The following is a 27112-nucleotide window of genomic DNA, read 5'->3' as shown; positions in this document are numbered from 1 at the left end:
TACCAGGTCACTGACTGGTTTATACTTAGCAGTAGCATTATGGATGTGCATGGCAACACGGCATCTGCCTACCGGATTGGTAATCCTTCCAGTACTTATCAGCTGCTGTATGCCTCAGAGGAAGTTGTGTAGTTCTTTCCAGTCTGACCACAGTGCTCTCTGCTGACACCTCTGTCTGTGTCAGAAACTGTCCAGAGCAGGAGAGATTTGCTAGGGGGATTTGCTCCTGCTCTGGACAGTTCCAGATAGGGACAGAGGCGTCGGCAGAGAGCACTGTGGTCAGACTGGAAAGAACTACACAACTTCCTCTGTAGTATACAGCAGCTGAAAAGTACTGGAAGGCTAAAGATTTTTAAATAGAAGTAATCTGTAAAACTTTATGGCACCAGTTGATTAAAAACATTTTTTTTTTCTTCCTGCGGAGTACCCCTTTAAGCGCTACGTAACTTTTTAAACTCTAGTCCAGCCTAACTTAGAGCTTTATTAATCAGATTTGTTTCTGGAAACTCTACAGTGAAAATAAAAGAAAATATAACTGCAGGACGAACAGAGATTAAGTATTGAACTGGCATTTTTAATTACTATAAAAGCATGGATGGCATTTAATCTTTATATATTCCCATCGCGCCGTGCCACCCTGGAATGTGCCCAACCAATCCGGTAGGCAGATGCCGTGTAACATGCACATCCATAATGCTACTTCAGTGACCTGGTATTAAGGCTACAGCTACCACACTTTAAAGGGCTACTCCAAAGCTGCTGTATGCTCCAAAGCAGTATTTCCTAACCAGTGTCACTCCGGCTGTTGCAAAACTACAACTCCCAGCATGCCCGGACAGCCTATGGCTGTCCGGGCATGCTGGGAGTTGTAGTTTTGCAACAGCCGGAGACACAGTGGTGGGAAAACACTGCTCCAGAGGAAGTTGTGTAGTTCTTCCTTTCTAACCGCACTGCTCTCTGCTGCCACCTCTGTCGGTGTCAGGAACTGTCCAGACCATAGCGAACCTCTCCTGCTCTGGACAGTTCCTGACACAGACAGAGGTGGCAGCAGAGAGCACGGTGGTCAGACTGGAAAGAACTACACAACTTCCTCTGGAGCATACAGCAGCTGATAAGTACTGGAAGGATTAAGATTTTTTCAACAGAAGTAATTTACAAATCTGTATAACTTTCTGACACCAGTTGATGTGAAAACATTTATTTTTCCCTCCAGAGTACCCCTTAAATATAAAATTACAGAACTTCATGGGTTTTCCACCTCAGATTTTAGGGCTTACATGCTATGTATAATATGTATATATATATATATGTATATATATATATGTGTGTGTGTGAATTATATATAGGAATATGCAAAGCAGCTCATTACATCATATATATATATATATATATATATATATATATATATATATATATTTATACATACCCCCATTAATTTATTTATTTTATTTGGGATGGGGAGGTAAGCAGTAATAGGTAATAAAAATTATACTCAAAAGTCTCAAATGTCACACGATACAAGCACTGAAAATAGTCAAAAACAACAGCAATTATGTAGCTAATAAAAACCTACAACAATAGTAACCTAATTATAACCTAATAAAATCCAACAATAAAATAAATTCCACAATGGCTCATACATGATAAATGTCCTAGTTATACGGTTTATATGCCATAAAGGATATTAACTCTAATAACCTATGAAAGCATAATATGGATCAAAAATGCAACAACAACAACAACAAACATACTGTAAAGTAGGTGTGAATGGCAAATGACTCTGCCAGTGACGTCTCCTAACACTATCACATTATACGTCTACAGGGCAGTGGAGGCTACGGCACAAAAACCAATGGGCACCAGGGGTTAGGGCTACAAACCATTACATTCAAGAGACTGGGGCAACAAGCCAAAGACTACAACATACAACACCAACATAATAGACATAAGAGACTGGGGCACCAAACCTTCAGTTATCATAAACTAGGGCACCAAACCATTAGGGCAACAAACCATTACATACAAGAGACTAAGGAAACAAGACAACACCAACATATAAGACATTATGGATTGGGGCACCAAACCTTTAGTTATCATAAACTAGGGCACCAAACCATTAGGGCTACAAACCATTACATAGAAGAGACTGGGGCAACAAGTCAAAGACTACAACATACAACACCAACATATTAGACATAATAGATTGGGGCACCAAACCTTCAGTTATCATAAACTAGGGCACCAAACCATTAGGGCTACAAACCATTACATAAAAGAGACTGGGGCAACAAGTCAAAGACTACAACATACAACACCAACATATTAGACATAATAGATTGGGGCACCAAACCTTCAGTTATCATAAACTAGGGCACCAAACCATCACATAAAGGGACTAAGGAAACAAGACAACACCGATGTATTAGACATTATGGATTGGGGCACCAAACCATTAGGGCTACAAACCATTACATACAAGAGACTAAGGAAACAAGACAACACCAACATATAAGACATTATGGATTGGGGCACCAAACCTTTAGTTATCATAAACTAGGGCACCAAACCATTAGGGCTACAAACCATTACATAGAAGAGACTGGGGCAACAAGTCAAAGACTACAACATACAACACCAACATATTAGACATAATAGATTGGGGCACCAAACCTTCAGTTATCATAAACTAGGGCACCAAACCATCACATAAAGGGACTAAGGAAACAAGACAACACCGATGTATTAGACATTATGGATTGGGGCACCAAACCATTAGGGCTACAGACCAATACATACAAGAGACTAAGAAAACAAGACAACACCAACATATAAGACATTATGGATTGGGGCACCAAACCGTTAGTTATCATAAACTAGGGCACCAAACCATTAGGGTTACGAACCATTACAAACAAGAGACTGGGGCAACAAGTCAAAGACTACAATATACAACACCAACATATTAGACATAATAGACATAATAAACTAGGGCACAAACCATTACATACAAGAGACTAAGGAAACAAGACAACACCGATGTATTAGACATAATAGATTGGGGCACCAAATCATTACATACAAGAGACTGGGAAAACACCAACATATTAGACTTTATGGATTGGGGCGCCAAACATTGTTATCATAAACTAGGGCACTAACCCAATGGACACCCGGGTCTGGAGTGCCAAACAATTGAACCAGGGACGAGGGAACTAAACCACTAGAAATCAAAATACGGACATAGAAGATAAAAATAAGAAGCCACTGGACAGCAGAAACAGGGCCACCTAATCTCTGGACACTATAACCTGGGGCACCAAACTATTAGACTGGGACACCTTCTGGGTGTCATGAAATTGGGACCAAAAACAATAGTCATCAGTTACTGAAGCCAAAAACAAGTGGGCACCAGGGAGTGGGGCACAAACCATCCGTCCTCCAGGGATATATGTGTCAGCCTTATAGTTTCCAGATTGGAAGAGCACTGTCTTAAAGGGGTACTTCGGTGGAAAACTTATTTTTGTTTTTTAACCCCTTAAAGGGGTACTCCGGTGGAAAACGTTTTTTTGTTGTTTTTTTTAAATGAACTTGTGCCATAAAGTTAAAACAGATTTGTAAATGAACTCTATTAAAAAAATCTTTATCCTTCCAGTACTTATTAGCAGCTGTATGCTACAGAGGAAATTCTTTTTTGTCTTGTCCACAGTGCTCTCACCTCACAGTTCACTGTTTCAGGAACTGTCCAGAGCAGCATAGGCTTGCTATGGGGATTTTCTCCTGCTCTGGACAGTTCCTGATACGGGCATCAGGTGTCAGCAGAGAGCACTGTGGACAAGACAAAAAAAAAAAAGAGAAATTCAAAAAGAAAAGAATTTCCTCTGTAGCGTGACATGACGTCACTTCTCCAGTCCAGGAAACACAGAGGTTTTTCGAGACTGGAGCAGCATCCCTGCACTGAATGCTGCGCGGAGATCGCGGGGGTCCCAGCGGGGGACAAGATGTCTTTGGCTGGAATACCCCTTTAAGGAAGAAGCTACTCCATTGAAACAATACACACAGAAGCTCCCACATAGGACAATTGTTTCCGGGGCTTCCTGGGCATGTCACCGGAGCGGTAAAGGTTCCCCGCAGCTGCCTGCGCGCTACTCCAGCTCGTGACCTCCAGATGCATTGTGGGACCTGGCACCTAAGTTCAAGAGGAAACACAGGCAGAAGCACCTGCCCTACGGCTCTCATATTCCCAACTATAAGGGATTCCAGCTAAGAGGGGATAAATATAGACCCCCGCCCCCCATGTGAGGGGGATAACCCAAACCACCAGTACATGAGCTCATTCCCTGTATAAACAATAGTAAATGGCCCTTCTGAGATCACACCTAAAGCCAAAGCCTAGGACCTACAGGAAACTTAAAGGGGTATTCCAGGAAAAAACTTTTTTTCTTATATCAACTGGCTCCAGAAAGTTAAACAGATTTGTAAATTACTTCTATTAAAAAAAAATCTTAATCCTTTCAATAATTATCAGCTGCTGAAGTTGAGTTGTTCTTTTCTGTCTGGCAACAGTGCTCTCTGCTGACATCTCTGCTTGTCTCGGGAACTGCACAGAGTAGAAGACGTTTGCTATGGGGATTTGCTTCTAAACTGGGCGGTTTCTGAGAGAACAACTCAACTTCAGCAGCTCGTAAGTACTGAAAGGATTAAGATTTTTTTAATAGATGTAATTTACAAATCTGTTTAATTTTCTGGAGCCAGTTGATATATATACATAAAAAAAAGTTTTTTCCTGGATAACCTCTTTAAGAGACCTGAAAACGGTCACCACTCAGCTTTCTACAGACCCTTTAGGCAGTATTGCCACCCCCTATGCCCCTCTGCTTTTATCTACTGCTTTTGCTATGTCACGCGCCTAGGTGTCAGTCTTCACCGCCGTTCTGGCATTTTATTCAGGGAAGCCAAGAAGAGCTATTAATCTATGGGTAGGGTCACATGTAACAGACCCACAGCGCATTTTTCGTTGCGGATCCGCCGGTGACCCGACCCATTTTGTGCCTCCAGCTGTTGCCAAGCCCCGTTCCCCCATCTCGTTCCGCCCCTGACTTGCTCGCAGTGGCAATCCGCCGCTCCGAGTAGCCACACAGGGGGCCTGCGAGTCACCGAGTGCACTCAAACATCGCAGAGGAGCCGCAACAGCTGGAGGCACAAAATGGGTCAGGTCACCGCCGCATCTGCAGCGTAAAACACGCTGCGGATCCGTTACGTCCGACCCTACCCTATTGGGGAATACGACATTCTAACTTTTTCAGAATTCTGCTGATTTCCCAACAAAAAAAAACAGCTATGCATCATGGGAGTCAGAAGTTAGGTCGCACGTCTGACAACGAGCCGGAGCTAAACTGTAGTCTGTTTCCGAGGGCAACCGGCAGAATTTTGAACATAGCAAAAATAACTGAAAGTCAGTATGAAACGGTGCAAAAAAAAAAATACTTAACTTTTTATGAAGAATTCAATAGGGATACTTTGGGGATAGGAACTGCCCCCCCCCCCCCCCCCCCCAAAAAAAAAATCATTTGTGGCACCCACTGAGGTTTTCAGTGGAGCATTCCTTTAAGTCAGTGTTTCCCAAACAGCGTGCCTCCAGCTGTTGCAAAACTACAACTCCCAGCATGCCCGGACAGCCAGCGGCTGTCCGGGCATGCTGGGAGTTGTAGTTTTGCAACAGCTGGAGGCACCCTGATTGGGAAACATTGCTTCAAGTTAGTGTGGCTTTCCAGTTTTTGCAAAACTACAACTCCCATCATGCCCTGACAGGCTTTGGCAGTGGTGTCCCCCTATCTGGGGCTCTCTGGGGTGGGGGGGGGGGGGTTGCAAAGCTATAACTCCTATTATTAGTCCACATCTGTCCTGTCCTTCACTGACACACTGTAACGTTTGTCTTGACGCCGCAGAGTTGACATTTGGCGCCGGACAGTGGTCGGAGGGGGCGGGGCCAACAGCTGGCATCATGTCACTGAATAGCCTCCTGTACACACAACTGCCTATAGCGTACAAACAGCTGGACAGAAGGTAAGGTGGTCGCCTCGCCCAACAGGAGGGGGTGGAAGATCCATGGAGAGTGGATGGGATGTCCCCCCCCCCCCCCCCTCCCCCATGCCCTCTGGGGGTCCGCATGTCCTAATTCCTACATGTATTGAGACACTGCATGCTCTATCCCCTCCCCCCCATATACAAAAAAAAAAAACTCCTTAACTTTCCATAATACTTTTTATTTCAATATTTCACCATTGGCAAGATCTCTGCTTGCTTTCATCGATAGAGAATATTCTTCTTTATTTTTTATTTTTTTTAAACAGTATACAGTGTAGTCAGTTCTCCGGTCTCCAGACTGACACACTGTAACGAACACAAGAACAGAGATTTGTGCTAAAAATAGGATTGCCTAGACTGGCTACAACTGTAACGAATGTTCACCTCTGGATGTCAACTTGAATGTTTGCATTCTTTGACAGCAAGCAGAGATCTTGAAAATGATAATCTTGTCATTAAAGGGGTACTCCGGTGGAAAACTATTTTTTTTAAATCAACTGGTGCCAGAAAGTTAAACAGATTTGTAAATTACTTCTTTTAAAAAATCTTAATCCTTCCAGTACTTATTAGCTGTTTAATACTACAGAGGAAATTATTTTCTTTTTGGAACACAGAGCTCTCTGCTGACATCACGAGCACAGTGCTCTCTGCTGACATCTCTGTCCATTTTAGGAACTATCCAGAGCAGCATATGTTTTCTATGGGGATTTTCTCCTACTCTGGACCGTTCTTAAAATGGACAGAAATATCAGCAGAGAGCACTGTGCTCGTGATGTCAGAAGAGAGCTCTGTGTTCCAAAAAGAAAAGAATTTCCTCTTTAGTATTCAGCAGCTAATAAGTACTGGAAGGATTAAGATTTTTTTTATAGAAGTAATTTACAAATCTGTTTAAATTTCTGGCACCAGTTGATTAAAAAAAAAAAAGTTTTCCACCGGAGTACCCCTTTAATAGATGTAGCAGAGCTGAGTGAGTCGTCTTGATAATGTAATGATTAATGAAAATCTATCTCAACAGATTCAGCTCTGCTACATCGGTTTACATAGGAATACAGCAGTGTTTACCAACCAGGGTGCTTTCCAGCAGTTGCAACACTACATCTCCCAGCATGCCTGGTATACACTGGTTTACATTTGACAAACACGCACCCTCCACACACACACACATCTCTGCATCTCCAAAAATAATTCCGCTCTGACTCAACTCGAGCGGCATCATGGGACATCACAGGATTCCATGGAAATGTTGCAGAATAGTTCCGCAGATGTAGCAGAGTTTAGGGGGTCACCGGGCAGCGTTTTGAAATGGGGAATTGCAATATGGAGTAATTGTGCTACAGGAGGGTGGCATCACTGAATGATCAGTTACATGCTGCCTAATGCAAAGGAATTATTTTACTGAAAAGGGGTACTCTACTGGAATTTTTTTTTTTTTTTTTTAATCAACTGGTGCCAGAAAGTTAAACAGATGTGTAAATAACGTCTATAAAAAAATCTTAATCCTTCCAGTACTTATCAGCTGCTGTATGATCCACAGGAAGTTCTTTTCTTTTTTAATTTCCTTTCTGTCTGACCAAAGTGCTCTCTGCTGACACCTCTGTCCATTTTAGGAACTGTCCAGAGTAGGAGCAAATCCCCATAGAAAACCTATCCTGCTCTGGACAGTTCCTGACACGGACAGAGGTGTCAGCAGAGAGCAATGTGGTCAGACAGAAAGAAAAGAACTTCCTGTGGATCATACAGCAGCTGTTAAGTACTGGTAAGGGTTAAGATTTTTTAATAGAAGTCATTTACAAATCTGTTTAACTTTCTGGCACCAGTTGATTTAAAAAAAATTTTTTTTTTCCAGTAGAGTACCCCTTTAACTTCATTAAATTGGAAATCATAGCCAAGGTTTCATGCCAAGCAGTTGCCACATGACACACAATGACTAAGGGGGCACAACTGGCATACGCTCTTGCCACACACAATCCTGTGGAGAAAAAGTTTGCCACGCTTTGGCTGTAAAGAATCCTTTCGCCACCAAGATCGCCATAGGTGACATATGGATGTGTTACTAAATGTTGCAGCCAATGGCTTTTACCAGACCCAGGGGTAGGTGGCCCCTTCACCAGCAGAGTCACAGCGGGCCCCCACTCCAATTAACATATCTACCCAGAATGCAACGTTCCCTCCAACCCTTAGTGGGCTGGGAACTGCTCAGCTATCTTGGGGAAGCCCATAGAGTCGAATGGAGCAGCAACATTCAACCCGTGGGGGACACAGGACCCCTGTTCTCATGATCATGGGGGGGTCACAGTAGTAGGAACCCCACAATCATTACACAGGACCCCTGTTCTCATGATCATGGGGGGGGTCACAGTAGTAGGAACCCCACAATCATTACACAGGACCCCTGTTCTCATGATCATGGGGGTCACAGTAGTAGGAACCCCCCAATCATTACACAGGACCCCTGTTCTCATGATCATGGGGGTCACTGTAGTAGGAACCCCACAATCATTACACAGGACCCCTGTTCTCACGATCATGGGGGGTCACAGTAGTAGGAACCCCACAATCATTACACAGGACCCCTGTTCTCATGATCATGGGGGTCACAGTGGTAGGAACCCCACAATCATTACACAGGACCCCTGTTCTCACGATCATGGGGGGGTCACAGTGGTAGGAACCCCACAATCATTACACAGGACCCCTGTTCTCACGATCATGGGGGGGTCACAGTGGTAGGAACCCCACAATCATTACACAGGACCCCTGTTCTCACGATCATGGGGGGGTCACAGTGGTAGGAACCCCACAATCATTACACAGGACCCTGTTCTCATGATCATGGGGGGGGGTCACAGTAGTAGGAACCCCACAATCATTACACAGGACCCCTGTTCTCATGATCATGGGGGGGTCACAGTAGTAGGAACCCCACAATCATTACACAGGACCCCTGTTCTCATGATCATGGGGGGGTCACTGTAGTAGGAACCCCACAATCATTACACAGGACCCCTGTTCTCATGATCATGGGGGTCACAGTGGTAGGAACCCCACAATCATTACACAGGACCCCTGTTCTCATGATCAAGGGGGGGTCACAGTAGTAGGAACCCCACAATCATTATCATGCAGATGGGTGAAGAGTACAGAAAAGTTCTGCAACTTTCCAATATACTTTGTGTCTCATTTCCTTACAACTACCTAGTTCTCTGGTTGCTGTCAGTGAATGGAAACACTGTTGATCCAACCCAGAGATTTAAGGGGTTATTTACAACTTGCAAATTCACTGTACACAGCATAGGGCAGTGTTTCCCAACCAGGGTGCCTCCAGCTGTTGGAAAACTACAACTCCCAGCATGCTGGGAGTTGTAGTATTGCAACAGCTGGAGGCACAACATAGAATAGGTCACAACAAACCCATTGGTTGAAGTCCGACCCCTGAGTCCCCCCCCCCCCACAATAAAGATCTCTACTTTCTGTCAGTGAATGGGAACACTTCCACTCAGAGACTTGAGGGGTACTGCCAACTTGCGAAGTTACCCATGGTACACAAGACAAGTGCATAACAAACTGCTTGCTTTCAGTGAATGGGAACATTCATGATTTTACTCAGATATGTAAGAGAGTATTCCCAACTTGCAAAGTTATCCGCTATACGTAGGATAGTGCATAACAAACTGATCGTGGTGATCCGAACGCAGAGACTCCCCCCTCACCAAAGATCAAGATCTCTGCTTGCTGTCAGTGAGTGGGAACACGGGTATTCATAACAGCAAGTTTACCCCTTGTACATAGGATAGTGCATAACAAACTAATTGGTGGTGATCCGAATGCAGAGCCCCCCCCCCCCCATATCAAAATCTCTGCTTGCTGTCAGGGAATGGGAACTTGGGTATTCCCAACAGCAAGTTTACCCGTTGTTCAAAGGATAGTGCATAAAAAACTGATCGGTAGTGATCCGAACCCAGAGACTCCCCCTCACCAAAGATCAAGATCTCTGCTTGCTGTCAGTGAATGGGAACATGGGTATTTCACAACAGCAATTTTACCTGTTGTACATAGGATAGTGCATAACAAACTGATCACTGGTGATTCCAACGCAAAGAATCCCATCCCAGCCCTCCCCCCCCCCCCCCCCCCCACCACCACCACCACCACCAAAGATCAAGATCTCTGCTTGCTGTCAGTGAATGGGAACACAGGTATTCACAACAGCAAGTTTACTCGGTGTACATAGGATAGTGCATAACAAACTGATTGGTGGTGATCCAAATGCCGAGACCCACCCAAAAAAGATTAAGATCTCTGCTTGCTGTCAGTGAATGGGAACATGGGTATTCCCAAATGCTGAGACCCCCCAAAAAAAGTTCAAGATCTCTGCTTGCTGTCAGTGAATGGGAACATGGATATTCCCAGCAGCAAGTTTACCCGTTGTACATAGGATAGTGCATAACATACTGTTCAGTGGTGATCCAAATTCCGAGACCCCCCCCAAAAAAGATCAAGATCTCTGCTTGCTGTTAGTGAATAGGGACACTCTTGATTTAACAGAGTGACCTAAAGGGATATTCCCAACAACAGCAAGTTTACCTGTTTTACAGAGGGCATAACAAGCTGATCGGTGGGAGTCCGATAGCTGAGACCCCCACAACCATGAGAACATAGAAAACCCCAACAATAGAGAATGAGTGGTGCGCTCTATTCATACGGGGGAACAGTTTCGGTGCGGTGGGGGTCCCAACCATTAGACCGCCTCCTGTGGATAAGGGAAATTTTTGGGGGTAGGGAATACCCCTCCACATCACGTCCTGCATTCATTCCAATGTATGATGACCGTCCGCAGGGCAGGGTCTTCTGAAGCCTGTCAACCAACGTTTCCAATCGCTAACAGCAAGCAGAGATCTTGTCTCGTGATATCGAAAACCCAACGCCAACCCTCTGAAATGCGATAGGTAGAGATAAGAGCAGATTTCTGACAGTGTATAATAGTACAGTAACAAGCCTTATAACAGCCCGGAGCATACCAACTATCAAACAGGGGGGACCAGTTTGTCCGCAGCAGATTTTCTGTCACTTTTGCAGGACACCGCCGCCCCGGCTCTGCTGACATCCCCTCCTCTCCCCCCCTCAGACCTGAGGCTTCTGCGTGTTTCTCCTTTTCCAGCATTCTGCCAATGACCGGCATCTTCAGGGTGCACACCCCCCCCCCCCCCCTCCCTGACTATGAATTGTGCAAGTCTGCATTCACCTTCAGCAAGCTCCACATGGGAGCAAAGACAAATATAAACACCACAGGGCATGGAGGGCAGGGCCAGACACCCACCACCCAGCTGCCAGGGTGCAAAAAAAAAATAATAATTTAAGGTGGTCTTTACCATCTTAAATAGGCAACATAGTAGTGCATTAGAATGGAAAATTACAGCAGTGCATGTGGCAAAGGGGGCATCATCATGGCTGGCAGAATGAAGCCCATGCATGGGGCACCCATGGGGCATGGTCTAGACTGCCCACCCATGATCATGCCAGGCAGAGGTGGCAGAGATGTGGACTCACCCAGGGGAGAGGCAGCAGCTCCAGATGTGGATCCTTCTAGTAGATGCCAATGCTAGGGGTGGGCACTGCGGTGCAGACTGGCATATAGTGTGGCCCCCCAGTCACCAATGTGTAGCTGGGAAGAGGGAAAGGAGCATCTGTCTGGCAGGATTTCTTTTCTTTGCACGTAGCATAAGAGAGAAGATGTGTCCTCCCTCCCCTGCCAATCATCCCCTTTCTGTATACAGAGGGGAGGGCACATGGGCAGGGCCCGGGATACAGAATGGGCAGGGATAGAAAGAGCCAGAGACGCGGGGAAGGGGGCCAGACACAAAGGGGGGCGCGAAACGCGTCGGGACGTGCGCGCGCGGCGCTTGCGCGGCTCCGACCACACGCGAGTCAAAGCACACGTGTGCGGTTTTCCGACCATCATTGAGCGCATTTGTCAGGCAGAAGTCAGAAAAAGCTGGGTGGAAGCGGTTACAGAAGCCATATTTTTTTGGCTAGCTATAGCTTCTCCTACCTGCGGCTCTCAAACTGTTGAAAAACTACAACTCCCAGCATGCCCTGACAGCCGAAGGCTGTCAGGGCATGCTGGGAGTTGTAGTTTTGCATCAGCACTTGTTATAGAGGATGTAGCCAAAGATTAAGCTTAAAAAAAAAAAAAAAAACTTTTCTTTTAGGGTCTATTCACACTGCAGATATCCATGTAACTAAATGATGCAATGCACACCCTTAAAAAAATAAAAAAAATAAATGTATTTATATTTTTTAATTTTCTTGCTGTGGCTTTTTTAATGCGTTTTTTTTTTTTGCCCGTTTTTGTGCGGTTTTCCGACTATAATTGAGCGCATTTGTCATGCTGAAGTCAGGAAAAGCTGGGTGGAAGCGGTTACAGAAGCCATATTCTTGGCTACCTATAGCTTCTCCTACCTGTGGCTCTCAAGCTGTTGAAAAACTACAACTCCCAGGCTGTCAGGGCATGCTGGGAGTTGTAGTTTTGCATCAGCACTTGTTATAGAGGATGTAGCCAAAGAGTAAGCTTAAAAAAACAAACAAAAAAAAAACTTTTATTTTAGGGTCTATTCACACTGCAGATATCCATGTAACTAAATGATGCAATGCACACCCTTAAAAAAAAAATTATATTTATATTTTTTTATTTTCTTGCTGTGGCTTTTTTAATGTGTTTTTTTGCCCGGTTTTGTGCGGTTTTCCGACCATAATTGAGCGCATTTGTCAGGCAGAAGTCAGAAAAAGCTGGGTGGAAGCGGTTACAGAAGCCATATTTTTTGGGCTAGCTATAGCTTCTCCTACCTGCGGCTCTCAAACTGTTGAAAAACTACAACTCCCAGCATGCCCTGACAGCCGAAGGCTGTCAGGGCATGCTGGGAGTTGTAGTTTTGCATCAGCACTTGTTATAGAGGATGTAGCCAAAGATTAAGCTTAAAAAAAAACAAACAAAAAAAAACAACTTTTATTTTAGGGTCTATTCACACTGCAGATATCCATGTAACTAAATGATGCAATGCACACCCTTAAAAAAATAAAAAAAATAAATGTATTTATATTTTTTAATTTTCTTGCTGTGGCTTTTTTAATGCGTTTTTTTTTTTTGCCCGTTTTTGTGCGGTTTTCCGACTATAATTGAGCGCATTTGTCATGCTGAAGTCAGGAAAAGCTGGGTGGAAGCGGTTACAGAAGCCATATTTTTGGCTAGCTATAGCTTCTCCTACCTGTGGCTCTCAAGCTGTTGAAAAACTACAACTCCCAGGCTGTCAGGGCATGCTGGGAGTTGTAGTTTTGCATCAGCACTTGTTATAGAGGATGTAGCCAAAGAGTAAGCTTAAAAAAGCAAACAAAAAAAAACTACTTTTCTTTTAGGGTCTATTCACACTGCAGATATCCATGTAACTAAATGATGCAATGCACACCCTAAAAATTTTGTAAAAACGTATTTATTTATATTTTTTTGCTGTGGCTATTTGGATGCGTTTTTTTGCCCGGTTTTGTGCGGTTTTCCGACCATAATTGAGCGCATTTGTCATGCAGAAGTCAGAAAAAGCTGGGTGGAAGCGGTTACAGAAGCCATATTTTTGGCTAGCTATAGCTTCTCCTACCTGCGGCTCTCAAGCTGTTGAAAAACTACAACTCCCAGCATGCCCTGACAGCCGAAGGCTGTCAGGGCATGCTGGGAGTTGTAGTTTTGCATCAGCACTTGTTATAGAGGATGTAGCCAAAGAGTAAGCTTAAAAAAACTAACAAAAAAAAAACTTTTATTTTAGGGTCTATTCACACTGCAGATATCCATGTAACTAAATGATGCAATGCACACCCTAAAAATTAAAAAAAAAACGTATTTATTTATATTTTTTTGCTGTGGCTTTTTTGATGCATTTTTTTGCCCGGTTTTGTGCGGTTTTCCGACCATAATTGAGCGCATTTGTCATGCAGAAGTCAGAAAAAGCTGGGTGGAAGCGGTTACAGAAGCCATATTTTTTGGGCTAGCTGTAGCTTCTCCTACCTGTGGCTCTCACGCTGTTGAAAAACTACAACTCCCAGCATGCCCTGACAGCCGAAGGCTGTCTGGGCATGCTGGGAGTTGTAGTTTTGCATCAGCACTTGTTATAGAGGATGTAGCCAAAGAGTAAGCTTAAAAAATAAAAACTTTTATTTTAGGGTCTATTCACACAAGCAATGCACACCCTTAAAAAAATTTAAAAATCTTTTTATTTATATTTATATTTTTTTATTTTTTTGCTCTGGCTTTTTTATTGCGTTTTTTTGCCCGGTTTTCGTTTGTTTTATGTTTTCCGAGCATTTTGGCCAAATCAGGGCTTTGCTTTTTACAGTTTTAGGGTATGTTCACACCTAATTTTAGTTTGGTGTTAGTTTTTTTTTTTTTTTTTTTTTTTAAAGCCACAAAAAAAACTTCCCTCTTATTTCTGACTCCTCAGTTTTCGTGGCATTTTTTTCCACCAATAGTGTGTATGGGGCTAAGTTTCCACTTTAGCTGAAAAAAGCGCAAAAAAAAAAAAAACTAAACTAAAAAACCGCCCTATCATTTTGCGCTCCAAAAATACAGGGTTTTTTTGAAAAAATGTTTTAGTTTATTTTTTTTAAATAGTGGGTTTTAGTCTTGGCGTTTATTTTTAATTTATTTATTTGCTTTAAAAAATATTTATTTATTTTTTTGCGTACTGCGCCATTCGTGGCTACCTAGCCTGATTCTGTGACTCAAGGATTTCTACTGCAGTATGGGGGGGGGGGGGAGGCGGCAATATTAAATACATACATGGTATTTTTATGGCGTTTTTTTAACTATAGAAGTCTATGAGTCAATAAGTAATTATGTAACACAAAGCTCACGTGGCGTTATTTACTTTTTAATGCTTTTTAACCCCTTCAGGACGGAGCCCATTTTGGCCTTAAGGACCGGAGCGTTTTTTGCACATCTGACCACTGTCACTTTAAACATTAATAACTCTGGAATGCTTTTAGTTATCATTCTGATTCCGAGATTGTTTTTTCGTGACATATTCTACTTTAACATAGTGGTAAATTTTTGTCGATACTTGCATCCTTTCTTGGTGAAAAATCCGTAAATTTGATGAAAAATTTGAAAATTTAGCATTTTTCTAACTTTGAAGCTCTCTGATTGTAAGGAAAATGGATATTACGAATAAATTTTTTTTGGTTCACATATACAATATGTCTACTTTATGTTTGCATCATAAAATTGACGAGTTTTTACTTTTGGAAGACACCAGAGGGCTTCAACGTTCAGCAGCAATTTTCCGATTTTTCACAAAATTTTCAAACTCAGTATTTTTCAGGGACCAGTTCAGGTTTGAAGTAGATTTGAAGGGTCTTCATATTAGAAATACCCCACAAATGACCCCATTATAAAAACTACACCCCCCAAAGTATTCAAAATGACATTCAGTCAGCCTTTTAACCCTTTAGGTGTTTCACACGAATAGCAGCAAAGTGAAGGAGAAAATTCACAATCTTCATTTTTTATACTCACATGTTCTTGTAGACCCAATTTTTGAATTTTTACAAGGGGTAAAAGGACAAAATTTTTACTTGTATTTGTCGCCCAATTTCTCTCGAGTAAGCACATACCTCATATGTCTATGTAAAGTGTTCGGCGGGCGCAGTAGAGGGCTCAGAAGGGAAGGAGCGACAAGGGGATTTTGGAGAGTACGTTTTTCTGAAATGGTTTTTGGGGGGCATGTTACCATTAGGAAGCCCTTATGGTGCCAGAACAGCAAAAAAAAAACACATGGCATACCATTTTGGAAACTAGACCCCTCGGGGAATGTAACATGGGATAAAGTGAACCTTAATACCCCACAGGTGTTTCACGACTTTTGCAAATGTAAAAAAAAAAAAAAAAATTACCTAAAATGCTTGTTTTCCCCCAAAATTTTTATTTTTAAAAATGGTAATAGCAGAAAATACCCCTAAAAATTTGAAGCCCAATTTCTCCCGATTCAGAAAACACCCCATATGGGGGTGAAAAGTGCTCCGCTGGCGCACTACAGGTCTCGGAAGAGAAGGAGTCACATTTGGCTTTTTGAAAGCAAATTTTGCTCTGGGGGCATGCCGCATTTAGGAAGCCCCTATGGTGCCAGAACAGCAAAAAAAAAACACATGGCATACCATTTTGGAAACTAGACCCCTCGGGGAACGTAACAAGGGGTTAAGTGAACCTTTATACCCCACAGGTGTTTCACGACTTTTGCATATGTAAAAAAAAAAATTTTTTTTTACCTAAAATGCTTGTTTTCCCAAAAATTTTACATTTTTAAAAAGGGTAAAAGCAGAAAATACCCCCCAAAATTTGTAACACAATTTCTCCCGAGTACGGCGATACCCCATATGTCGCCCTTAACTGTTGCCTTGAAATACGACAGGGCTCCAAAGTGAGAGCGCCATGTGCATTTGAGGCCTAAATTAGGGATTGCATAGGGGTGGACATAGGGATATTCTACGCCAGTGATTCCCAAACAGGGTGCCTCCAGCTGTTGCAAAACTCCCAGCATGCCTGGACAGTCAACGGCTGTCCGACAATACTGGGAGTTATTTTGCAACAGCTGGAGGCTCCGTTCTGGAAACAGTGGCGTACCAGACGTTTTTCATTTTTATTGGGGAGGGGGGCTGTGTAGGGGTATGTGTATACGTAGTGTTTTTTACTTTTTATTTTATTTTTTGTGTTAGTGTAGTGTTTTTAGGGTACAGTCACACGGGCGGGGGTTCACAGTAGTTTCTCGCTGGCAATTTGAGCTGCAGCAGAAAGTTTGCGGCAACTCAAATTTTCAGCCAGATACTTACTGTAATCCTCCACCCATGTGAGTGTACCCTGTACATTCACATTGGGGGGGAGAAACATCCAGCTGTTGCAAAACTACAACTCCCAGCATGCCCATTGGCTGTCGGTGACTGCTGAGAGTTGCAGTTTTGCGACAACTGTAGGCACACTGGTTATGTATCACTGAGTTTGTGACCTAACTCAGTGTTTCACAACCAGTGTGCCTCCAGCTGTTGCAAAACTACAACTCCCAGCATGTACGGTGCATGGTGTACGGTGACTGCTGAGAGTTGTAGTTTGCAACAGCTGGAGGCACACCGGTCGTGAAACACTGAGTTAGGTAAAAAAAAAAAACTCTGAGTTTCACAACCAGTGTGCCTTCAGCTGTTGCAAAACTACAACTCTCAGCAGTCACCGACAGCCAACGGGCATGCTGGGAGTTGTAGTTATGCAGCCAGCAGATGCACCACTACAACTCCCAGCATGCACTTTAGCTGTTTGTGCAAGCTGGGAGTTGTAGTTAGACAACAGCTGAAGGTACACTTTTCCATAGAAAGAATGTGCCTCCAGCTGTTGCAAAACCATAAGTCCCAGCATGCCGATAAGGCAATGCTGGGAGTTGTGGTGGTCTGCCTCCTGCTGTTGCATAACTACAGCTCCCAGCATGCCCTTTTTGCATGCTGGGAGCTGTTGCTAAGCAACAGCAGGAGGCTGTAACTCACCTCCTGCTGCTGCCGGCACACAGGTCAGTCCCGCCGCCGCCGCAGCTGCTCCTGGGGCCCCGATCCCAACAGGGGCGCCGGGGATCGGGGTCCCCAGCACCCGGGGTGCACGTCCCGCACCCGCTCACGTTCTCCAGAAGAGGGGCGGAGCGGGTGCGGGAGTGACACCCGCAGCAGGCGCCCTGATTGGTCGGCCGGTAATCCGGCCGACGAATCAGGGCGATCGTGAGGTGGCACCAGTGCCACCTCACCCCTGCAGGCTCTGGCTGTTCGGGGCCGTCAGAGACGGCCCCGAACAGCCAATAATTCCGGGTCACCGGGTCACTGGAGACCCGATTGACCCGGAATCGCCGCAGATCGCTGGACTGAATTGTCCAGCGATCTGCGGCGATCGCCGACATGGGGGGACATAATGACCCCCCTGGGCGATATGCCGGGATGCCTGCTGAACGATTTCAGCAGGCATCCGGCTCCGGTCCCCAACCGGCTAGCGGTGGGGGCCGGAATTCCCACGGGAGTATGGATACGCCCTCGGTCCTTAAGGACTCGGGATTCAGGGCGTATCCATACGCCCTATGTCCTGAAGAGGTTAAAGGGGTACTCCGGTGGAAAACCTTTTATTTTTTTTTAATTTATTTTTTTAAATCAACTGGTGCCAGAAAGTTAAACAGATTTGTAAATTACGTCTATTAAAAAATCTTAATCCTTCCAGCACTTATTAGCTGCTGAATACTACAGAGGAAATTATTTTCTTTTTGGAACACAGAGCTCTCTGCTGACATCACGAGCACAGTGCTCTCTGCTGTCATCTCTGTCCATTTTAAGAACTGTCCAGAGTAGGAGAAAATCCCCATAGCAAACATATGCTGCTCTGGTCAGTTCCTAAAATGGACAGCAGATGTCAGCAGAGAGCACTGTGCTTGCAATGTCAGCAGAGAGCTCTGTGTTCCAAAAAGAAAAGAATTTTCTCTGTAGTATTCAGCAGCTAATAAGTACTGGAAGGATTAAGATTTTTTTAATAGAAGTAATTTACAAATCTGTTTAACTTTCTGGCACCAGTTGATTTAAAAAATAAAAAATAAATAAAAAGTTTTCAACCGGAGTACCCCTTTAACTCTGCTTTGGCATTTTTTGGTTCTGTGGTGTTTTTTTTCTCCCATAGACTGCTATAGTAGGAAAAAAAAAAACTATTTGGGTTTAAAATTGCAACTATCACTGCTTAGTCAAAATAAAGCAAAGCTAAACAAAAAATCACTGATACACTAAAACAACATTTATATGTTACTTAAAAACATTCTGTCTGTCACAGAAAAGACCATCGACTAGAACAAATACAAAATCCCACAAAAAACCAGTGCTCACCGTAGAGTGGGATGACCCAAAAAATGTACAAAGGTGACAGTGGTCGCCACCTGGCCGGTATTTTACTGGCACAGCCAGTATTTTGGCCACCCTGCCGGTAATGTTATATAAAAAAAAATGGCAATGGGCGGTATTTATCCAACTCCCGAAATGTTGCACCATATACTCTACCACTTTTTCCCAACCAGAGCGCCTCCAGCTGTTGCAAAACTACGACTCCCAGCATGCCCGGACAGCCGTTGGCTGTCCGGGCATGCTGGGAGTTGTAATTTTGCAACAGCTGGAGGCACCCCTGGTTGGGAGACACTGACCTATACTAGATACTACTATATAGTCCAATATGATGGGAGTTGTAATTTTGCAACAGCTGGAGGCACCCCTGGTTGGGAAACACTGACCTAACCATATACTACTATATAGTCCAACATGCTGGGAGTTGTAGTTTTGCAACAGCTGGAGGCACCCCTGGTTGGGAAACACTGACCTATACTAGATACTACTATATAGTTCAACATGCTGGGAGTTGTAGTTTTGCAACAGCTGGAGGCACCCCTGGTTGGGAAACACTGACCTATACCATATACTACTATATAGTCCAATATGCTGGGAGTTGTAGTTTTGCAACAGCTGGAGGCACCCCTGGTTGGGAAACACTGACCTATACCATATACTACTATATAGTCCAACATGCTGGGAGTTGTAGTTTTGCAACAGCTGGAGGCACCCCTGGTTGGGAAACACTGACCTATACTAGATACTACTATATAGTTCAACATGCTGGGAGTTGAAGTTTTGCAACAGCTGGAGGCACCCCTGGTTGGGAAACTCTGACCTATACTAGATACTACTATATAGTCCAACATGCTGGGAGTTGTAGTTTTGCAACAGCTGGAGGCACCCCTGGTTGGGAAACACTGACCTATACCATATACTACTATATAGTCCAATATGCTGGGAGTTGTAGTTTTGCAACAGCTGGAGGCACCCCTGGTTGGGAAACACTGACCTATACTTAATACTACTATATAGTCCAACATGCTGGGAGTTATAGATTTGCAACAGCTGGAGGCACCCCTGTTTGGAAAACACTGACCTATACTAGATACTACTATATAGTCCAACATGCTGGGAGTTGTAGTTGTGCAACAGCTGGAGGCACCCCTGGTTGGGAAACACTGACCTATACTTAATACTACTATATAGTCCAACATGCTGGGAGTTGTAGATTTGCAACAGCTGGAGGCACCCCTGGTTGGGAAACACTGACCTATACTATATACTACTATATAGTCCAACATGCTGGGAGTTGTAGATTTGCAACAGCTGGAGGCACCCCTGGTTGGGAAACACTGACCTATACTATATACTACTATATAGTCCAACATGCTGGGAGTTGTAGTTTTCGTTTGGTGCAGCTGCTGAGCCACAGGCTGTATCATAGCATGCTGGGAGTTGTAGTTAGTAACTAACTGCAACTCCCGAATTTAATTTAAAAAGAAAGAGCCCCCCATACAGGCCCGTATAAGGAGAACTAAAAAAGTTATAGGGGTCGGAATAGGATAACATTTTCCCCACATATGTGTATCCTGTGATGTCACGCATACATAATGAATTATGCAAATTAGCATGGCCGGTAATTATAATTTTTTGTGCAAGAAAGGCGGCGACCCTACCCACTGGGCATATAAAAAAACACCAATAGAGAACAGATATGGAACACGATCAAAATGTAGTATGGTAACTAGTACTGCAGGGAAGAAAAGGGGGACAAGGGAGAGAGTGAAACGGGGGAAGGGGTCAAGTACTGGGAAAAAAGTGAGGGAACTCACCCAAGATTTCTACTGAAGTGAGAAAAGTGCAGGAAGTGAGTTCCTGCACTTTTTCCACAGCAGGAACACCGTTCCCATTAGCAGAAGTCCTGCAGGACATGAGCCCTGGATAGGGGGATGGACTAGGTGAGGCGGCTCCTACCTAGTTATCCCTACTTTTACCCCTATTCCTAGGCGGAGTGTAACGCCCTAAAAAGGGCAGCCCCGCTCTGGAACCTACCCCTCAGTTTACCCCAACAAATCCCTGGCTAGAGACAATAAGGGAGTTGGGGGACCCTCTGTCTTCCTAAAAAGGGGCTATCTACCCCTGTGGATGGGAGGAGGAACACAACCCTGAGGAGCCTATCATAATAGTATATACTGTATGGTGGATAATCTAATGAAGAGAAATGTCATCACTAGAGTCGCCACCTTTCTTACAAAAATAAAAATACCGGCCATGCTAATTTGCATAACTAATTATATATGCGTAACATCACAGGATACACATATGCGGGGGGAAATGTTGTCCTATTCTGACCCTATAACTTTTTTTGTGCCCCCGATCTACAGTTTTTAACAGGACCATTTTTGTTTTGATCGCTAACTAACTACAACTCCCAGCATGCCCTGATACAGCCTGTGGCTCAGCAGCTGCCCCAAATGAAAACTACAACTCCCAGCATGTTGGACTATATAGTAGTATATAGTATAGGTCAGTGTTTCCCAACCAGGGGTGCCTCCAGCTGTTGCAAAACTACAACTCCCAGCATGTTGGACTATATAGTAGTATATAGTATAGGTCAGTGTTTTCCAACCAGGGGTGCCTCCAGCTGTTGCAAAACTACAACTCCCAGCATGTTGGACTATATAGTAGTATATAGTATAGGTCAGTGTTTTCCAACTAGGGGTGCCTCCAGCTGTTGCAAAACTCCAACTCCCAGCATGTTGGACTATATAGTAATATATATAGTATAGGTCAGTGTTTTCTAACGAGGGGTGCCTCCAGCTGTTGCAAAACTACAACTCCCAGCATGTTGGACTATATAGTAATATATATAGTATAGGTCACTGTTTTCTAACGGGGGGTGCCTCCAGCTGTTGCAAAACTACAACTCCCAGCATGCCCGGACAGCCGTTGGCTGTCCGGGCATGCTGGGAGTTGTAGTTTTGCAACAGCTGGAGGCACCCCTGGTTGGGAAACACTGGTGTAGGTTATGGTGCAACATTCCGGGAGTTGGAGGATTGGTTGGATAAATACCGGCTATGATTGGTTGGATATGGTCGGTATTTTTTATATAAAAATACCATCAAGGTGGCCAAAATACCAGCTGTGAAGTCCCTTGACGCGTTTCGAGCCCCAGTTCGTTAGGGGACGATGAGGGGCTACACTCATGCATAGTATCTATCAATGGGAAGATGGCTGATACCTAGACCTAGATGTGGTAGAGCAGAAGGGACCACATTTTTTTTTCCTAATCAACCGGAGCCAGAAAGTTAAACAAATGTGTATATAACTTTGATTTATCAGCTGCTGTATGCTCCAGAGGAAGTTCTTTTCTTTTTGAATTTCTTTTCTGTCTGACCACAGTGCTCTCTGCTGACACCTCTGTCCATGTCGGGAACTGTCCACAGCAGGAGAGGTTTGCTATGGGGATTTGTTTCTGTTCTGCACAGTTCCTGACATGGAACTATTCAACTTCCCCTGCAGCATACAGCAGCTGATAAGTACTAGAGGGATTAAGATTTTTAAAGGGGTACTCCCATGGAAAACTTTTTTTTTTTTAATCAACTGGTACCAGAAAATTAAACAGATTTGTAAATTACTTCTATTAAAAAATCTTAATCCTTCCAGTACTTTTTAGGGTCTGTATACTACAGAGGAAATGGTTTTCTTTTTGGAACACAGAGCTCTCTGCTGACATCATGACCACAGTGCTCTCTGCTGACATCTCTGTCCATTTTAGGAACTGTCCAGAGCAGCATATGTTTGCTATGGGGATTTTCTCCTACTCTGGACAGCTCTTAAAATGGAGAGAGATGTCAGCAGAGAGCACTGTGGTCGTGATTCAGCAGAGAGCTCTGTGTTCCAAAAAGAAAACCATTTTCTCTGTAGTATTCAGCAGCTAATAAGTACTGGAAGGATTAAGATTTTTTAATTAGAAGTAATTTACAAATCTGTTTAACTTTCTGGCATCAGTTGATTAAAAAAGAAAAAGTTTTAACCTGTTGGGGACGAAGGGCGTATGCATACGCCCCTGCGTCCTGGTACTTAAGGACGAAGGGCGTATCCATACGCCCGTGGGAATTTCGGTCCCCGCCGGGCGGGGTCCGGACCGGGGTTACTGCTGATATCTATCAGCAGGCACCCCGTGCAAATGCCCAGGGGGGTCATCAGACCCCCCCATGTCGGCGATCGGCGCAAATCGCAAGTGAATTCACACTTGCGATTTGCGCCGATTCCGGGTCATATGGGTCTATGGTGACCCGGAATATAAGGGGGATTGCGGTTGTCTTAAGACACCTACGATCGCCCTGAAGGGATAGGAGTGAGGTGGCAGGGGTGCCACCCCTCCTATCCCTGCTATTGGTTGTCAGAAGCGACGACCAATAGCAGATCGGGGGCGGGGGGGGGGGTTAACTTTCGTTTTCCCCGTCCTGCCCACCCACAATACATACCACTATACAGTGGTCTCTAAACTGTATCCCTCCAGATCTTGCAAAACTACAACTCCTAGCATGCTCAAACAGCTGTTTGGGCATGCTGGGATTTGAAGTTTTGCAACATCTGGAGGGTCAAAGTTTGGAGATCATTGTGCAGTGGTCTATAATCTGTAGCCCTCCAGATGTTGCAAAACTGCAAATCCCAGCATGCCCAAACAGCAAACAGCTGTCTCGGCATGCTGGGAGTTGTAGTTGCGTAACCTCCAACTGTTGCATAACTATATCTCCCAGCATGCCCTTCGGCGATCAGTACATGCTGGGAGTTGTAGTTTTGCAACAGCTGGAGGCACACTGGTTGAAAAATACTGAGTTAAGTAACAGAACCTAACTGAAGGTTTACCAACCAGTGTGCCTCACGCTGTTGCAAAAGTACAACTCCCAGGATGCACGGTCTGTCAGTACATGCTGGGAGTTGTGGTTTTGAAACAGCTGGAGGCTTGCCTCCATAAATAAATGAGCCATAAATATTCAGGCTTTTTTGTTGCTGTTTAGCGCTCTTTTATGCACGGTTTTTGATTTCCATGCATTTTATGCTAATGAGGTCTTTGTATTTTTAGGCTATGTTTTACACAACCATTTTAGGCTCAAAAATACACTTCCTGTACAAGAAAAATCAACCCCTCAATTTTTTTTTACTCTTTGAAACTTCATGCACGGTTTTTGTTTTACAGTCTTTCTTGGCATTTTTTTTAGCACCTTTTATGGATTTTTATGCATATCAGGTCTGTGCTTGAAGTTATCACTTTTAAACCTTCAAAGCGCAAAAAAGTACCTGATTGCCTTGGACCTTACCTTGGCCTCAGTGTCTTTTGTGGCTCAGTGGTCAGTACAGTTTGCCTATGGCAGGCTGTAGCAATGGAGCGCCGATCTGATAGATCAATGGATGCAGTAGCATTACGTTAATCTATTATAAGCAATCAACTTATTGCTTATAATAGGTCCGGGGGGGGGGGGGTGGAAGATATATAACTTCTATATAAATACTGATCCAATAGAGATAGCAGCGGCAGTGCACAGATAGAGCTGGGAGGGGAGATGTATAACTAACTACTAGATATCCTGACCCCATTGAGATAGCAGCAGCAGTATATAGATAGAGCTGGAGAGGAGGGGTTTAACTACTTTATATCCTGATCCCATAGAGATAGCAGCAGCAGTATACCGATAGAGCTGGAAAGGAGGTGTTTAACTACTTTATATCCTGATCCCATAGAGATAGCAGCAGTAGTATACCGATAGAGCTGGAAAGGAGGTGTTTAACTACTTTATATCCTGATCCCATAGAGATAGCAGCAGCAGTATACCGATAGAGCTGGAAAGGAGGTGTTTATCTACTATATATCCTGATCCTATAGAGATAGCAGCAGCAGTATACAGATATAGCTGGGAGGGAAGGTGTTTAACTACTATATATCCTGATCCCATAGAGATAGCAGCAGCAGTATGCAGATATAGCAGGGAGGGAAGGTGTTTAACTACTATATATCCTGATACCATAGACATAGCAGCAGTATACACATTGGGGGAGATTTATCAAAGTCTATCCAGAGGAAATGTTGCCGAGTTGCCCATAGCAACCAATCAGATCGCTTCTTTCATTTTTCAGATGCCTTTTCAAAAATGAAAGTAGCGATCTGATTGGTTGCTATGGGCAACTGGTCAACTTTTCCTCTGGACAGGTTTTGATAAATCTCCCCCATAGATAGAGGAGGTGTATAACTACTATATATCCTGATCCTATAGAGATAGCAACAGTATACAGATAGAGCTGGAGGGGAGGTGTATAACTACTATATATCTTGATCACTTAGACATAGCAGCAGTATACAGATAGAGCTGGTGGTGAGGTGTATAACTGCTATATGTTCTGATACAATAGAGATAGCAGCAGCAGTATACAGATAAATCTGGGAGGGGTCTGCGAGCTGCCGGGAGGGATCTGATCTTGATGGTGATGATGTCATTGGGTAGTTCACATGAAATCAGCTGACCCTTGACTGACTTTGTTTTGGGACATTAAGCCATGTAAATGTCAGAGGGTCAGGCTAGTAAACACATGACCCAGGAGAGAAATGAATGCAGCTGTTCTGGAAAGAAACAGATGGTGCTGTACGATTAGTCATGGTGAGAGTGCAAAAAAAGAGCTTTCCCATTGTCTGGTATTCAGTCCACTACATTTATCTGCTCCAGCCTGTGTCATATCTGTTCTTTACCTGCCCCTCTTTAGCCCAATTTTTGATCTGACCCCTCTTCCCTTATTTATCTCCACAATTATGGAATCATCTAATGGATCTCTATATAATGACCTCACTGCACATCACACCCATCTGTAATCTATGAGGCGGCTCTACCGGCAGAACCGGGCTGGACGACTTCTCGTGGGGAACGCTGCGGGTACAAGTGGAGTTGTATATGGCTGATGGAAACCACTAGATAAAAAGATGAAGAACACTTTGGTAGCCCACCCAGCTTTCCTAGAGTCCTGAAAGGCAAATCTGGTTGTGAGTCATCTTTTTGGAGAAATAAATATTGTAACTTGTATAGCTATACAAGTGTTATAACCCAACTTTCCCATAGAACTGAATGGCCTACATGCGCCTTTTGTTCCTGGATCTACCTGCAAAGACACAGCCTTAAATGTTATCCTACTTAAATGGAAAAAGAACAATAAAAAGACTCAAAACCTTGGTTTGAACAAAATCCTAACCCTTTGAAAAGTCCCTAACAATAAGCTAACACACATAAGTGGTTAAAGCAATATCCCTGATGGCCTAGAGTAGTGAAGCGCTTGGCACTAATATCCATGGTGGTCTGGGGTTGGGATGTTGTTAAAGTTAGTGTCCCTGGGGGGTCTGGGGTAGTAAAGTGGTTGAAACTAATATCCCTAGTGGTCTGATGTAGTGAAATGAATATAGCTAATATCCCTGTGGTCTGGGGCAGTGAAGTAGTTAAAACTAGTGTCCCTGGTGTTCTGGGGTAGTGAGGTAGTTGAAGCTAATATCCCTGGTGGTCTGGGTAAGCGAAGTGGGTAAAGCTTGTATCTCTGGTGGTCTGGGGATAGTGTAGTGGTTGAAGCTTATATCCCTAGTGGTCTGGATAGTGAATTGGTTAAAGCTTATATCCCTGGTGGTCTGAGGTAGTGAAGTAGGTAAAACTAGTGTCCCTGATGGTCTGGAGTTAGTGTGGTGGTCAAAGCTTATATGACTGGTGGTCTAGGGTAGTGAAGTGGTTGAAGCTAATATTCTTGGTGGTCTAGGTTAGTGAAGTGGTGGTTATTGCTAATATCCCTGGTGGTCTGAGGTAGTGAAGTAGGTAAAACTAGTGTCCCTGATGGTCTGGAGTTAGTGTGGTGGCCAAAGCTTATATGACTGGTGGTCTAGGGTAGTGAAGTGGTTGAAGCTTATATCCCTAGTGGTCTGGATAGTGAATTGGTTAAAGCTTCTATCCCTGGTGGTCTGAGGTAGTGAAGTAGGTAAAACTAGTGTCCCTGATGGTCTGGAGTTAGTGTGGTGGTCAAAGCTTATATGACTGGTGGTCTAGGGTAGTGAAGTGGTTGAAGTTAATATCCC

The 27112-nt window shown here is 43.9% G+C and overlaps 1 protein-coding gene across 2 annotated transcripts in view; it reads right to left on the bottom strand.

Annotated features, from left to right (window-relative positions):
- The window catches only part of RNF24 (ring finger protein 24), a 105792-nt gene extending 93895 nt beyond the window's left edge, over positions 1-11897 (bottom strand). The window contains exon 1 of one of the 2 annotated variants that reach the window (XM_056553608.1): positions 11632-11897. The gene's annotated coding sequence lies outside the window, so the exon portion shown is untranslated. The remainder of the gene's footprint in view (positions 1-11631) is intronic. The other variant, XM_056553615.1, reaches the window with a different exon arrangement.
- Positions 11898-27112: the final 15215 nt, after the last annotated feature.

Source organism: Hyla sarda, chromosome 1 (genome assembly GCF_029499605.1).
Source record: "Hyla sarda isolate aHylSar1 chromosome 1, aHylSar1.hap1, whole genome shotgun sequence".
NCBI lineage: Eukaryota > Metazoa > Chordata > Amphibia > Anura > Hylidae > Hyla > Hyla sarda.
Note: the sequence above shows the minus strand (reverse complement) of the source record. Positions and strands in the feature narration are given on the sequence as shown.